The sequence below is a fragment of the Salarias fasciatus genome, chromosome 10 (genome assembly GCF_902148845.1).
Source record: "Salarias fasciatus chromosome 10, fSalaFa1.1, whole genome shotgun sequence".
Classification (NCBI taxonomy): Eukaryota; Metazoa; Chordata; class Actinopteri; order Blenniiformes; family Blenniidae; genus Salarias; species Salarias fasciatus.
This window is the reverse complement of record NC_043754.1, coordinates 5603315-5617574: the sequence shown is the minus strand read 5'-3', so window position 1 is coordinate 5617574 and position 14260 is coordinate 5603315.

Below are 14260 nucleotides of genomic sequence, written 5' to 3'. Positions count from 1 at the left end.
GGATTTCTACAGTTAGATTGTTGTATCAACATTTTTTCTCTGTCCATTATTGATGATGGATACTTGATTACACTGTGAGTTAGTGATTCAAATGTTTATCTCTGTGTGTTTAAAGTTTAGAGACAACAGCCAGGAGCTCCGAAAAAGGTGAACTAACGTTCATTCAGGACCACAGATGCATAACAGATAACAGATGAGAGTGAATGTTGCTAACAGGGAGACATCTTTCACGTTGAAATTGGGTCTGAGTTCAATTGTAAGGCTGAGATGATCCTCCTGTAGTAAACCATTGAGACAAAAGCTTTTCTCTAAAACCGACTAACAGACAACTGTACTGTACAAAGCGAAAGAAGCTCTAAAAAATCAACAAGCTCACTGCGCAAATGCAAAGTTGTTACACAAACATGTTACCTCATGTTCTTCTCATCACGAGGAGCTCAGAGCTGAGGAGCACTAAACAGGTCCTGTCAACGAGAGGTTTGTGTAAATCACTTAAACCAAAGCCTGTGTGCTCTCAAAGCTGAAGAAAATGAGAATTTTGATATGATGTCATTGTAAAAATAGAAATGAGTCTGTCCTGCAGCACAGTTGGGAAATTGGCCCTGTCTGTGGTGCACAGATGCATCAACACGGCTGCGAAATCAGACCTTTTACAAAAGACTGAGCTGCAGAAACATTTGGACGATCACTGCTGTCGAGAGATTATCACGAGGAGCAGCGGTTAAAAAAAAAACATTCACCCCAGTAAATCCATAAAAAGATGTTAAAGTGGGAGTGATTAGATTAGATCAGAGGACGAAAACAACTTTGGGACGGGAGGGGAGAAAACTCAGCGCAGAGTGTGGCGAGTCGGCTGGCAAATGGCGAGGCGTGCACGTCACTGATGGCAGCGCTAACAAGCAGAACACCAGCAGCTTGATTCTTCCAGATGGGAAGAAGCTTAAGGAGCAGAGATGTGTCTGATTAGGAGAAAAATCACTCACTGGGAGGCCTGACAGTCGCTCTGCTGCCAAAGACAGGATTAACCTGCACTCCGAGAAGACCACCTCAGAAATACGTTCATACCGAAACTCTTTACTTCTTTATTTTAGGACTTACCAAGTTATCAAGGATATAAAATCAATCTCAGAGGAGAAACCTTTAATTTTTCCACTACATTTATCATGCTTTTCTTTTTGTTTTTTTACAGCCGTTACTTTCTGCCATGAACATATCTAACAATCAATATAGAGACATAATGTTAAAAATATCAAGTCCACTCTGCTGCAATAGTGAAAGATAGTCTGTTTATGAACATGTGCACAAATAATTTGAAAATTGCTTATTTGTGCTCAGTGTGAGAACATTTCTTATGCCAAAAACACAAAAAACTCTTCTTCTTCTTAGTCGGAAGTACAGTGTTTAAGAGCATTCGGGTGTTTTTTTCCAAGAGAGAATTTGGAACTAATTAACTCAACAGGCTTATAAGATGATAGAACAATTATCCAGGAAGTGTTCTGGAATAACTTCTCAATCCTTCAAGACACTTGAAAGTCACAAAGCTCTCTTCTATCACACAAAATTGCTCAGACTTTTCACATTTACACCACTCTCCTCTCCAAAGAGGAAGCTCTGTTATAGACCTGTGTGTTCAACAGCTCGGTGGATGTGTGATGCTGTAAACTAGAGGCTCCTCCAACTGTCTGCAAACACGTCTGCAAATGTGTCGATCCACTCGGAAGACCTAAAATATCCGTTTTGTTTTCTTCTTTTTCTTACTCAGCCCATTTGGCGTGTTGGTTTTTTGGAAATGGAGACACTCCATCAAAAATGACGAAAAAAAACAAAATTTTATCACATACTGTACATTTTCACACTTATATAAACAGTTCATCAGTATCAGACTGATCGAGGGGTCAAAGGTCATACTTTATGGCGTTTTAACACTTCAACATTAAACATGGACGGCATCTTCAGTTCTCGTTGTTGTTGTCATTGCGAGCTGTTCCGACACGGGAGTTTAAAAATTGCTCACCTATGATTAATGCGCTTCGCCGTCATGTTTTCACAGGCACAGCGGCTAATGTGACACACACACACACACTTGTTCCCCCACATGTTTACAGCACCCATTAAATACCCGACGCATAAACACATGCGACAAATGGACTGGAATGCAAAACAGATGTGCACTCTGCCCTTCTCTTTTGCATGTAATACCCCCTCCCCCCCGCCCCACCCTCCACCCCCCACCCCCCACCCCCCACCCCCCACCCTCTCTCTCACATTAGCCTCCGTCCCTTTTATCATCTCACATCTCGTCCTCTGGAGAAAGTGTGCCGTCCATATCCGGCTCGCACCAGATTCCAGGCCGGGGCAGGAAAAGGGCTGAGGTGTTGAAAGTTAGCCGGAGGTCTGATCACCTCCACCGGAGCCGCGCTGCGAAGCGTCGTCGCCCCTGAGGACTGCCGCTGCCCACGTTACAGCCTTTAAATAAAACACTGTCCTGATTACGCTGCTCTCCTCGCAGCGCTGAGCTCAGTTTCAGACTCGTGCAGCAGAAGGCGGCTTCTCTCCGTGGCCTAGATGCAAAAAGCCCAGAGCAGAGCAGCGCAGCGCAGCGCAGGACGACACGGCGAGGACCGACGTTACAGCGATCTGCAGAATCCACACAGCAAGATCACACAACTGCACCTGTTTAGAAGTTGAAAGAAAAAAAGTTTTCGGCTCTCAGGTCAAGCAGCAGCTGTGTTCAGTCAAGAAAAGCAAATCAGTTGAGGTTTTACTTCTCTTGATGCCAGACAAACTGTCTAAGTCTGAAGTCGTGTTCCTTCAGTTCCACGTGCAAATCCCCCCCTTTTGTCCAAATCTCAGCAGAGAACAGCTCGGCGTCTTCTGAATTAAAGATGAGATGATTTGTTCAGATTTGCAAATCAAACAAGAGCAGTATGGTACGTTCCCAATGTGGGCAAGAGGAATGGAACACTTTGAAAAAGTGGAGTTATAAAACTTAGCTGACCTATTGTTCCAGCCACAGATGTTCTTCACATCCTCTGAAGTCAGAAGATGGTTCAGGTGGAATATAGGAGCAAGTATTCATCCATGAAGGCTGCCAGACATTTACTCCATGTGGTTTGACAGCTTCACAAATGCCTCATTCTTTTGATATAATTGGAGTCTATCATTATATTGCTTAAAATTATATTTTGAGGGGGAATAATGTTTTTCCAATGAAAAAAGCATGTAGAACCTGATCCAACCCCGACTATTAATAAGACTACTTTAACTGGACACATAGCAAACGCCTGCAAAACACCGGAGACGCTTCAGCAACCCTGTCTACAACCCGCTGGTGAGGAAATGTTATTGAAGGTATACTTGGAAGTCTTCCATATTTGTGTTGTTGTTGGTAACAATCATGTTGAAATGCATCTGACATTATTGGATCCTTCCTTTTTATCATCTCTCTGGCAAGAATATAGTTTTTTAGCCTCAATGCAGGCTAAAAAGCGTCAACTACAGGATCAAGGAGCCCTTTTTAAGAATGTAACTCACGCACTGACCGTATATTCAGAACACTGTGAAAAGTTTCTTTAAATATTTTGAGCATGTTTATTCTCACCAAGAAATAAAGCCATTACTTCACTTCTTGTTTGGATTATTTAATCCATTTAACAGATCTCTGATCAGGCTTCACTACAAACATGGCAGGTTTGTCTGAAGTGGCGTCTGCGAGCGGGCTGGCCGCCGCAGGTTGAGAAAAAGACGAGGCAGTAATTCTAGTTTTGGACCTATTATGGAGACAGTTTCTGAACCGGGGCCAAGCGGACTGTTTTATAGCCTCACCGGGAGAAAGAGGCTTTTACCGCCACAGACTGCAGGCTGCAGGACATTAGGTGACATTAGGTGAAAGCTGGTCGACATGAGACAAGCACAGAATTTGCCTAACAAATGTCCGGGAGCGGGGAGGGACGCTGGATGCAAACCAGGCTGAGATAATAGAGCCGAGCTGGTGTTTGTGTGACCTTGCTAGCGAGCCCATGATGAGCGTTGCGTAAGAGATGCTAAAAAATAAAACTAAGTAAGCGGAGGCATTATCGCTTTACAGCAGCGTTCAGTATGAAACATATCCGACAGCTAATTTTCAGTTTGGACGGCATCAATGACGACTGTGGGAAACAAATCTCGGATATGGCCCTTGAGCAAAACTCCAGCTCCACTTCCAGAAACGTGCGCTGATGCTTATTGCTGCTGCTTTGCAAACCCATAAAAACAGAAAAGAAGAAGAAAGAAGCGCCGTCTGTTGTGTATTTATCTCCCACCAGCAGTTGAACATGAGATAAGCAGAGTCTGAAACAGGAAGGCATCACATCAGACTCCGCTGCAGCTTTGGAGTCACTGGACTCTAATTTAGATGGTAATGAGCGAGTGCAGCGGTTTCGTGATGCGATTAGTCCTGGGATGAGACGGAGCGATTGATGTAAAGCTGTCAGTGACGCTAACCTTCATGGCTCCAAACCATCTCTGTAATCAGGCAGATCCTCTGGATTGGGGTTCAGAGAAAACAGGCCGAGGTCCGTTTGTGTGCAAAGGAGGAGCAGATAACTTTAAGACGTGTTAGCGAAGTTCGCTTTAAAGGCAGGAAGTCCTCCGTCTTCTCCATTGTACTCTGCAGCCCATTACAGAGCGTGTAATGGAAGATCTTTCAGCTTACACTGGAGCCGTCTCTCACAGGTGGCTGAGACACCTGACTCTCTCAGAGCGGTGACGGAGCAGCTGCCTCTGACAGGCAGACAGCATGAGTACATTTACTCCATTACTCTCTCCCGCTTTTGCCCGCTCTGGCGGTAAAAGTGACAATTAGGAAAAAGGAAGTCCTGAAAAAAAAAAAATGACCCTCCTTCGTAATTTTTCCTTCATTGATTTGCTTTCTTGTGTTGCTCCTCCTGACATTGAAAATTCCAATAATTTTCCGCTATTTGCAGGATTAATAGAGTCATTTTTCCTGCAGTCAACTGTAAACAAGAAGGTTTCTGTCCATGCAACAGTTAATAAATGTATTTTTCAGTAAGAACACACACACACAGTGCAGCATGCATGCACACACTGGCGCTGTGTTCTAGTAATAATAGAAATAGCCATTAACAATTAACCAGCTCCCTTCCATTTATGCTGAGGCTCCTTTGTCTGTCAAGGTCGTTTGGTGAGAGAGGACACCGCGCCGGGGAGGGCTCGATAAAACGCAGGGAATTAAACTATCATCTTTCTCGGCCGCGGGCCTACTGGACCGTCCATGCTGAACCGGACTGAGTTCTGGTGCGGTGCACTCGTGAGAACACGGCTTTGTGCCGCGGGTTAATGATCGAGTTACAAGTAGACCACTGCAGCACATTGCTGTGCGTCTGCCTGTGACGGGAATCTGGGGCGGCTGGATGTGGAACAAGTGCGGCACGAGTTGCAGCATTAAGTCAGGCTCCGAAATCTCCTGCGTAAGCTGGATGTTCTGTGTATAAACACACACCGGAGCATCCGTTTACTTCTACACACACATCTCACCTTCCCTGTGAGGTAAGGACACAAAGAAGACGACACACACTTCTCACTCTATACGGGTTCATTTCTGCAGAAGGTGGATGTCTTCAATGAAACGGCTCAAAGCGAGGATCCTGATGAAGGAGAGTCTAATTAGGTCGCTGGTCTTTTTACCGCAGAGACACTGAAACAACACAGAGGTCCGTTTGGTCACATGACCTGGACCGACTCTGCCTTCCTGCCCATCACTCTGACCTCCTCTGGGAATAAAGAGGAATTCGAGAGTGTTAGAAATTCGGAGAGCTTTACGATGTGTGTGTGTGTGTGTGTGTGGGGGGAGATTTAAGTCCCAAACGGTGCAGTGGTGGAGCAGTAACGACCTTGCGGAGCGGAGGCTTTGCTTCTCTGCTGCATAATTTCATCTCTGTTCCTTATTACCCGCCGTGCCTCGCTCTCCCCCCTCGTCCCGTCTTATCCGTGACTTTAATAAACCCCGGCGAGCAGATTTGTGGGGTGAAGGTGGGATCCTGGCAGTCCCCGGAGCTGAGCCCAGCGAGCTTTGCCTCTGCAGGACGTAGATCTCTAGAAGGATGTGTTTCGGACTCCTGAGCGGAGAGAGTGTGGATCTTCTGTAAAAGTCAATAACTGCAAAACCAGATATTTCCATTACTTCTGCGATTGTAAAAAATAAAAGAACAGAAATACTATGAAATAGAAGCATTATTCAGATCCCGCATTTGACTTCTGTAAGGTTGCGACGTGACAACCGCACACTCATTACTCTGATCGACACTGAAAGCTAATGCTGGAGAAAACACCGAGTGACAAATTCAGCCAGACATATCAAACAACAAGATCTGAGAGAAAACGAAGAGGCAGCAGCAGCGGCGACGGATGTCAGAATCACTGATTAAAAAAAAGGTCCTTTGTTTGTGGAGGTGAGGCAGAAATCATCGAGTTGTTTTCGATACTGAACACCGAAAGCTTATCTCTCCCTTTTTTTAATTAGCAAAACAAAGTAATAAATTCAATTAAAACTCAAAAAAGTGAAGAATGAAACCACTGGATGTGTGTTCAACTTTCCAATACAGCGTTCAGTGATGCCTCCCCGACCCTCGGTTCATCCCCGTCTCTTACGAAAACAGAGAAATCTCCAGTGAGTAAATGCTGCCGAGTCGGCCCGCGGGCCAGACTGGACCCTCCGGCGGGGCTGGACGACCCGCAGCCGGCCGGGATGTTTGATTTGGAACAACTTTCTCACCGGATGCTTTCCGACTCGGTGGGATTTGAACTGTGACCTTTCAGTCAGAGGCCAATGCTTTCATGTCATTTTAAATATTCAGTAGATAAAATATTCCGGATTCTTACAACATGAAGTAAATAATGTGACGATAACCTAAAATATTTCGCCGTCTTAAAATAAAACGTTCGGTTTGTGGAGTGACCAAATTCTCAAATTTCCTTCAGTGCTGATATTCTGTTTAACTACTGATAACTAATACCAATAATAATTCAAAAAGATTATTTTCCTTTGATTTTCTAAAATAAAGACGTTTTTCAGAAGAAATGTTGGCAGATGAACAAGTGGATTTTTTTTTAAGGTTAAATATGTCAATTCTAAAATAATTCAGTAAAAGTTTTGGAACATTTTCAAAGAAAAAGTTAATAAAAAAAGTTGTTTTCCCAACAAAAAACAGAAATAATAAGTATTGACATTGCTGTGAAGGATGTTAAATGAGGGAATAAAAGGATTCATGTGAGCTTCAGGGTGACGTAACATCCACTTTATTACGGTCATGGTTGTTCTGGTCAAAAAAAATCCCACCATCTTTCAAAATGTTGGACACCGAAAGCATTTTAAATACGACATCTATCTGTTTGTATACTTACTTACACACTTTTTCACCATTCTAAGGTTTGTATTTTGTGACACGGTGAAGCCTGATGTAGTGGTGAAGAGCTTTATTTTTAGCAATCCTACAACAAAGCTCCAGGATCAGTCAGATGGATATTTTCCCATGACTCACTCAAGCTCGCAGCCAAACTAGTTTATGAGAGAGGAGCTGCAGAGAGACAAAGGATGAAAAGAGGAGCGGAAGACAAAGACGGGGAGAGCGGAGAGAGGCCGGCGTGACCGGAAGACAGACGAATCTGAGAGGAGGAAGAGACGCTGGCGTCCCGCGGGCGAGCGGGTCGGTGGGTCGACCCGACGTGGGCAGCGGGCCTCGCTGCGTGGAGCGGCAGCTTCCAGCCGTCTCCCGGCGCCTCCACGCCTCCTACCAGAGACGGCCTGACAGCAAGCGGGCCTCCTGAGTCACACAGGAGCGCGGCGGAGAGGCGGCGTGGCCGATGGCGCCGCGTCCCGGGGACGGCCTCCCGCTTGATCTCTGCTCAGCTTTTTACAAGCTTTCAGATGTTTTCCCTCCAGTACACAAACTCAGCTCTGACTGACAGCGGTTTGGGAAAACAGAGGAAGCGGGAGAGGAATCTACTCCTTCCCCACTTCTTCACTGCAGGGGGGGGGAAATAATCTCTGAGTTTTTCCACAGTGACTGAAGGTGCAGCTCTCACAGAGCAACAGTGAAAGCAATATACTTTAAAGGCTACACACACCTCCAGCTACACTGTCTGGTTGATTTTCAGACTTTAAAAAAGCTTCATTATTGACACCCATAAATAATAAGAGAGCAGAGATTCTCAAACAACTTCTAACTTGGCCCTGAACTTGATATCAAAGACATAAATGAATGGTAAATGGGTTTCACTGATGTTAGCGCTTTTCCACAACATAACCTGCCCCAAATCACTTTGCAGTTTTGGTGTGTAAAAAAATTTTTTTTAAAGCTTTGCCCACAATTCACCATTTAATCATAAGAAAATTTAAAAAGATATTTTCTAAAAGAGCCGCCAGACGCAAAGGAAGTGGAAATTTTTTTTACACTGGCAGTCAAAAGTCATTTGTACACTTTTATTTTGTTGGACATGAAGAAAGTAGCAGCATGAATGCTTTTAAAATGTGGCTTGAAAACCAGAATCATTTATAAATTTGAAAGAATTCATTTAGTTGGAGACCCCTGCTTCAGAGGATGAATACTAGCTAGTAATTCCTCTCATTGTTCTTTGAAATGATTTCTTTAAAAAGATATAAAATATTTAGCTATTTTTTTTTTTAATTTATTGCCCAACACTCAGAAACAACGCCCATTTTTTGAAGAATCCCACCCTGTGGATATTACAGAAATTGAAAAAAAAAAAAAAAAAGAAAAGAAAGCATACTTATCTTTCTCTACCTAAAGAAAACAGTCTTTTGTCTTTTCACATCCAATTTTGGTGCAAAGTTCAGTTTGTCATGAGATAAGAAAATAAACTTCAATACAAAACAGCCGCTTTGGAGTATTTCCCATCAGAGATACTGCTTCCTGCTGTGATGTGACTTTGACTGAAATCCATCCATCTTCTAAAACACAGCTCACACTGACTTATTCTTCTGAATACCTTCGGCGTCAGCGATCAGTGATTTCTTTATCGTCTTTCATCTCATTCAGAAACATTTAACAGTATATTAAGACAGACTCTACAAGAACTCGATCAAAAAATATGTACTTTAACCACTTATACCATAAAAAAATCTGAGACTTTTCCTTGATTTAATGTCAATAGATGAATGCTTTGAGGACTTCAGTTAAAGGTTAAGCCAGATTTAATTAGGGACCGAGCCCGAGGGCGAGGTGGCCTCAACTGAGGCCACCTTGCCTGAGGGCAAGGCCTCTATTGTTCTTCGTTCGTTTCTTCTTATTAGGGACCGAGCCCGAGGGCGAGGTGGCCTCAACTGAGGCCACCTTGCCTGAGGGCAAGGCCTCTATTGTTCTTCGTCCGTTTGTTTCTTATTTTACTGTCGCACTCGAGCACTAATTTGACCCCCTAAACATGCACGAAAACTCACCAAATTTGGCACGGACATCCGGACCGGTGGCCACTTGATATAATGAAAAAATTAACCCTATAACCTCATCTGCTCTCTAGCGCCACCTAGAAACAGTAAAATAGCCACAGCAACCATTAGGAATGTCGCAGAGAGACCAAATCGATGTGGATGCGTTCGTCTCCTCGAGATCTAAAAGTCTCTCATTGACAAAAATGTCCTAAACCCAACAGGAAGTCCACTATTTCCCTTTCAGTGTAAAATTTGGCAAAAAATGACTCCTCCTTTAAAAATTATCTGCTCCGAGACCGCTTGTCGTGGAGACGTCAGGTTGGTGCCAAATAAAAGAGGACAAGTGTCTCTCCCAAAGTTGTTAAAAACTTTTTCAAAAGTCTCAGGGTGTGGATTTTATTAACCCTTAAAGTTTGAAGTCTGAAAACGCACTTGCAACACTACAATGGACAGTGCGACCCGCACGAATGTCGCAGAGAAATAAAATCAACATGGATGAGTTCGTCTCATCGAGCTCTACAATTTACCAAGAGACATACCTATACCTAAATCCAACAGGAAGTCCGTTATTTCCTGTCAAATCAAATGTGCCTCAAAACACTTTTCACTCAAAAACCACTAATATGGACTGTTTCACCCTTCACAGTGTGGTACAGAGAAAAGAAACATATGCACGCGTTCGTCTCATCGAGATCTACAACTTTCTCACTCGTGTCTATGACCTAAATGCAACAGGAAGTCCGTCATTCACACTTTCTGCTCAAAATTTTGCTCAAATTTTGCTCAAAAATCTCACCTTCTTCATCAATTAAGCCTCCCGTTTCAAAACTATAAGTCTGACTGCTCTGAAAAGCTCTACAGTGAAAGACAACTAAATTTCCTATCACTTTCTGACATTGTTTGCTCACTTTGGTCCACGGAAATGCATTTCCCCAGCTGTTTTGACCAAAGAGAAACTGTGTGTCTGCCGAGTCACACTCTAACATCATGTGACCTACTTATGCCATATATGGGCATTGAGCCTCAGGGCTGATCTGAGAGCTGCTGTAAAACATTCTGCATGTTGTCTCTGCTTTCCACAGTAGATGGCGCTCCGTGACCACAAATCACACGAGTGATGGATTGCTGCTCAAACAGGCAAATGAATGTATGGAATCACACTCACATGGATATATTGGTGTTTGACATAGTGGAGCAGACATGACTATCAAAATAAGAGCGTCACACCCCATATTTTTGCAAAATATGACATTTTTAACAAAGCACAGGGATAATTTCAAATTCAACAGTGTTAAAGGGCAACTCCGGTTTTTTTGATACCTGGACCTTATTTATAGGTGTGTGCCTGCTCATATACTCACTCAGACAAACATGGTGCAGCTTGGATTCCTTCAGAAGTTATTTAAATCCAACCGATTCAGCGGGGGCCACGGCAATGGAGCTTCCCGCACTGCAATCCATTGCCGTGGCCCCTGCTGAATCAGATGACAGATGCTAACAGCTACATGTTAGTGGGTGGGACATGCTAACAGCTACATGCTAGCGGATGGGAGATGCTAACAGCTACATGCTAGCGGATGGGAGATGCTAACAGCTACATGTTAGCGGATGGGAGATGCTAACAGCTACATGTTAGCGGATGGGAGATGCTAAAAGCTACATGTTAGCGGATGGAAGATGCTAACAGCTACATGTTAGCGGATGGGAGATGCTAACAGCTACATGCTAGCGGATGAGAGATGCTAACAGCTACATGTTAGCGGATGGAAGACGCTAATAGCTACATGCTAGCGGATGGGAGATGCTAACAGCTACATGTTAGCGGATGGAAGATGCTAACAGCTACATGCTAGCGGGTGAGAGATGCTAACAGCTACATGCTAGCGGGTGAGAGATGCTAACAGCTACATGCTAGCGGGTGAGAGATACGAGATGCTAACAGCTATATGCTAGCGGATGGAAGATGCTAACAGCTACATGTGAGCACATGGGAGATGCTAACAGCTACATGCTAGCGGATGAGAGATGCTAACAGCTACATGTTAGCGAATGGAAGATGCTAACAGCTACATGCTAGCAGATGGGAGATGCTAACAGCTACATGTTAGCGGATGGGAGATGCTAACAGCTACATGTTAGCGGATGGGAGATGCTAAGAGCTACATGTTAGCGGATGGGAGATGCTAACAGCTACCTGTTAGCGGATGGGAAATGCTAACAGCTACATGTTAGCGGATGACAGATGCTAACAGCTACATGTTAGCGGACGGGAGATGCTAACAGCTACATGTTAGCGGATGGGAGATGCTAACAGCTACATGTTAGCGGATGACAGATGCTAACAGCTACATGATAGCGGATGGGAGATGCTAACAGCTACATGTTAGCGGATGGAAGATGCTAACAGCTACATGATAGTGGATGGGAGATGCTAACAGCTACATGTTAGCGGATGGGAGATGCTAAAAGCTACATGTTAGCGGAAGGGAGATGCTAACAGCTACATGTGAGTGGATGGGAGATGCTAACAGCTACTTGCTAGCGGATGAGAGATGCTAACAGCTACATGCTAGCAGATGGGAGATGCTAACAGCTACATGTTAGCGGATGACAGATGCTAACAGCTACATGTTAGCGGATGACAGATGCTAAGAGCTACATGTTATCGGATGGGAGATGCTAACAGCTACATGTTAGCGGATGACAGATGCTAACAGCTACATGTTAGTGGGTGGGACATGCTAACAACTCCATGTCAGTGGATAGGAGATGCTAACAGCTACATGTTAGCGGATGGGAGATGCTAACAGCTACCTGTTAGCGGATGGAAATGCTAACAGCTACATGTTAGCGGATGACAGATGCTAACAGCTACATGTTAGCGGATGGGAGATGCTAACAGCTACATGTTAGTGGATGACAGATGCTAACAGCTACATGATAGCGGATGGGAGATGCTAACAGCTACATGTTAGCGGATGGAAGATGCTAACAGCTACATGTTAGCGGATGACAGATGCTAAAAGCTCCACGTCAGTGGATGGGGGATGCTAACAACTCCATGTTAGTGGGTGAGAGGGTGCTGGAAGTCTATGGAGGAGCAAGGTTCCCAGTGACTTGGACTTCGGTCATCAAGGTACGAGGACGACCTCAGTCGGGCCACCTTGCCAGAGGGCGAGGTCCCGTCCAATGCCGCTTGCGGCTTTAATTAGGGACCGAGCCCGAGGGCGAGGTGGCCTCAACTGAGGCCACCTTGCCTGAGGGCAAGGCCTCTATTGTTCTTCGTTCGTTTCTTATTAGGGACCGAGCCCGAGGGCGAGGTGGCCTCAACTGAGGCCACCTTGCCTGAGGGCAAGGCCTCTATTGTTCTTCGTTCGTTTCTTATTATTATTATTATACATACCGTGTGTTCGACGGCAAATTTGACCCCCTAAACATGCTGAAAAACTCACCAAAATTGACAGGCACATGCAGACTGGCAAAAAATTTTATCCAATTGAAAAATTAACCCCTTAACTCCATCCGCTCTCTAGCGCCACCTAGAAACGTGAAAAAAGCCCACCGTAACTCGCAGGAATGTCGCAGAGAGATCAAACCAACTCTCATGCGTTCGTCTCCTTGAGATCTACAAAAAAGGATCTGATATTTTTATGCTGAATCCAACAGGAAGTCCGCTATTTCAAGTTATATGTCAAATTTTGATGAAAATCAGCCGAAAATGACTCCTCCTTTAAAAATTATCTGCACCGAGAGCGCTTGTCGTGGAGACGTCAGAGTAGTGCCAAATAAAAGAGGACAAGTTTCTCTCACAAAGTTGTTAAAAACTTTTTCAAAAGTCTCAGGGTGTGGATTTTATTAACCCTTAAAGTTTGAAGTCTGAAAACGCACTTGCAACACTACAATGGACAGTGCGACCCGCACGAATGTCGCAGAGAAATAAAATCAACATGGATGAGTTCGTCTCATCGAGCTCTACAATTTACCAAGAGACATACCTATACCTAAATCCAACAGGAAGTCCGTTATTTCCTGTCAAATCAAATGTGCCTCAAAACACTTTTCACTCAAAAACCACTAATATGGACTGTTTCACCCTTCACAGTGTGGTACAGAGAAAAGAAACATATGCACGCGTTCGTCTCATCGAGATCTACAACTTTCTCACTCGTGCCTATGACCTAAATGCAACAGGAAGTCCGTCATTCACACTTTCTGCTCAAAATTTTGCTCAAATTTTGCTCAAAAATCTCACCTTCTTCATCAATTAAGCCTCCCGTTTCAAAACTATAAGTCTGACTGCTCTGAAAAGCTCTACAGTGAAAGACAACTAAATTTCCTATCACTTTCTGACATTGTTTGCTCACTTTGGTCCACGGAAATGCATTTCCCCAGCTGTTTTGACCAAAGAGAAACTGTGTGTCTGCCGAGTCACACTCTAACATCATGTGACCTACTTAAGCCATATATGGGCATAGAGCCTCTGTGGCTGGTCTGACACCAGCTGTAAACCATTCTGCATGTTGTACCGGCTTTCCACAGTAGATGGCGCACCGTGACCACAAATCACACATGACTGAAGCAGCTGCTCCCCTGCAGCAGCAAGCCACTGAGGTAGCAACACTTGAAACACATTGGAATGATCTAAACAGCTGTCACCCTGCAGAAATATCACCTGATACACACCATACACCTGAAATCAGTCTTTAAGCAGGTGGATAAATGATGGATGGATGGATACGTGGATGCACAGACAGACAATGGGATGTATGGAATAACGCTACTCTGACACTCAAATGGATATATTGGTGTTCGCTT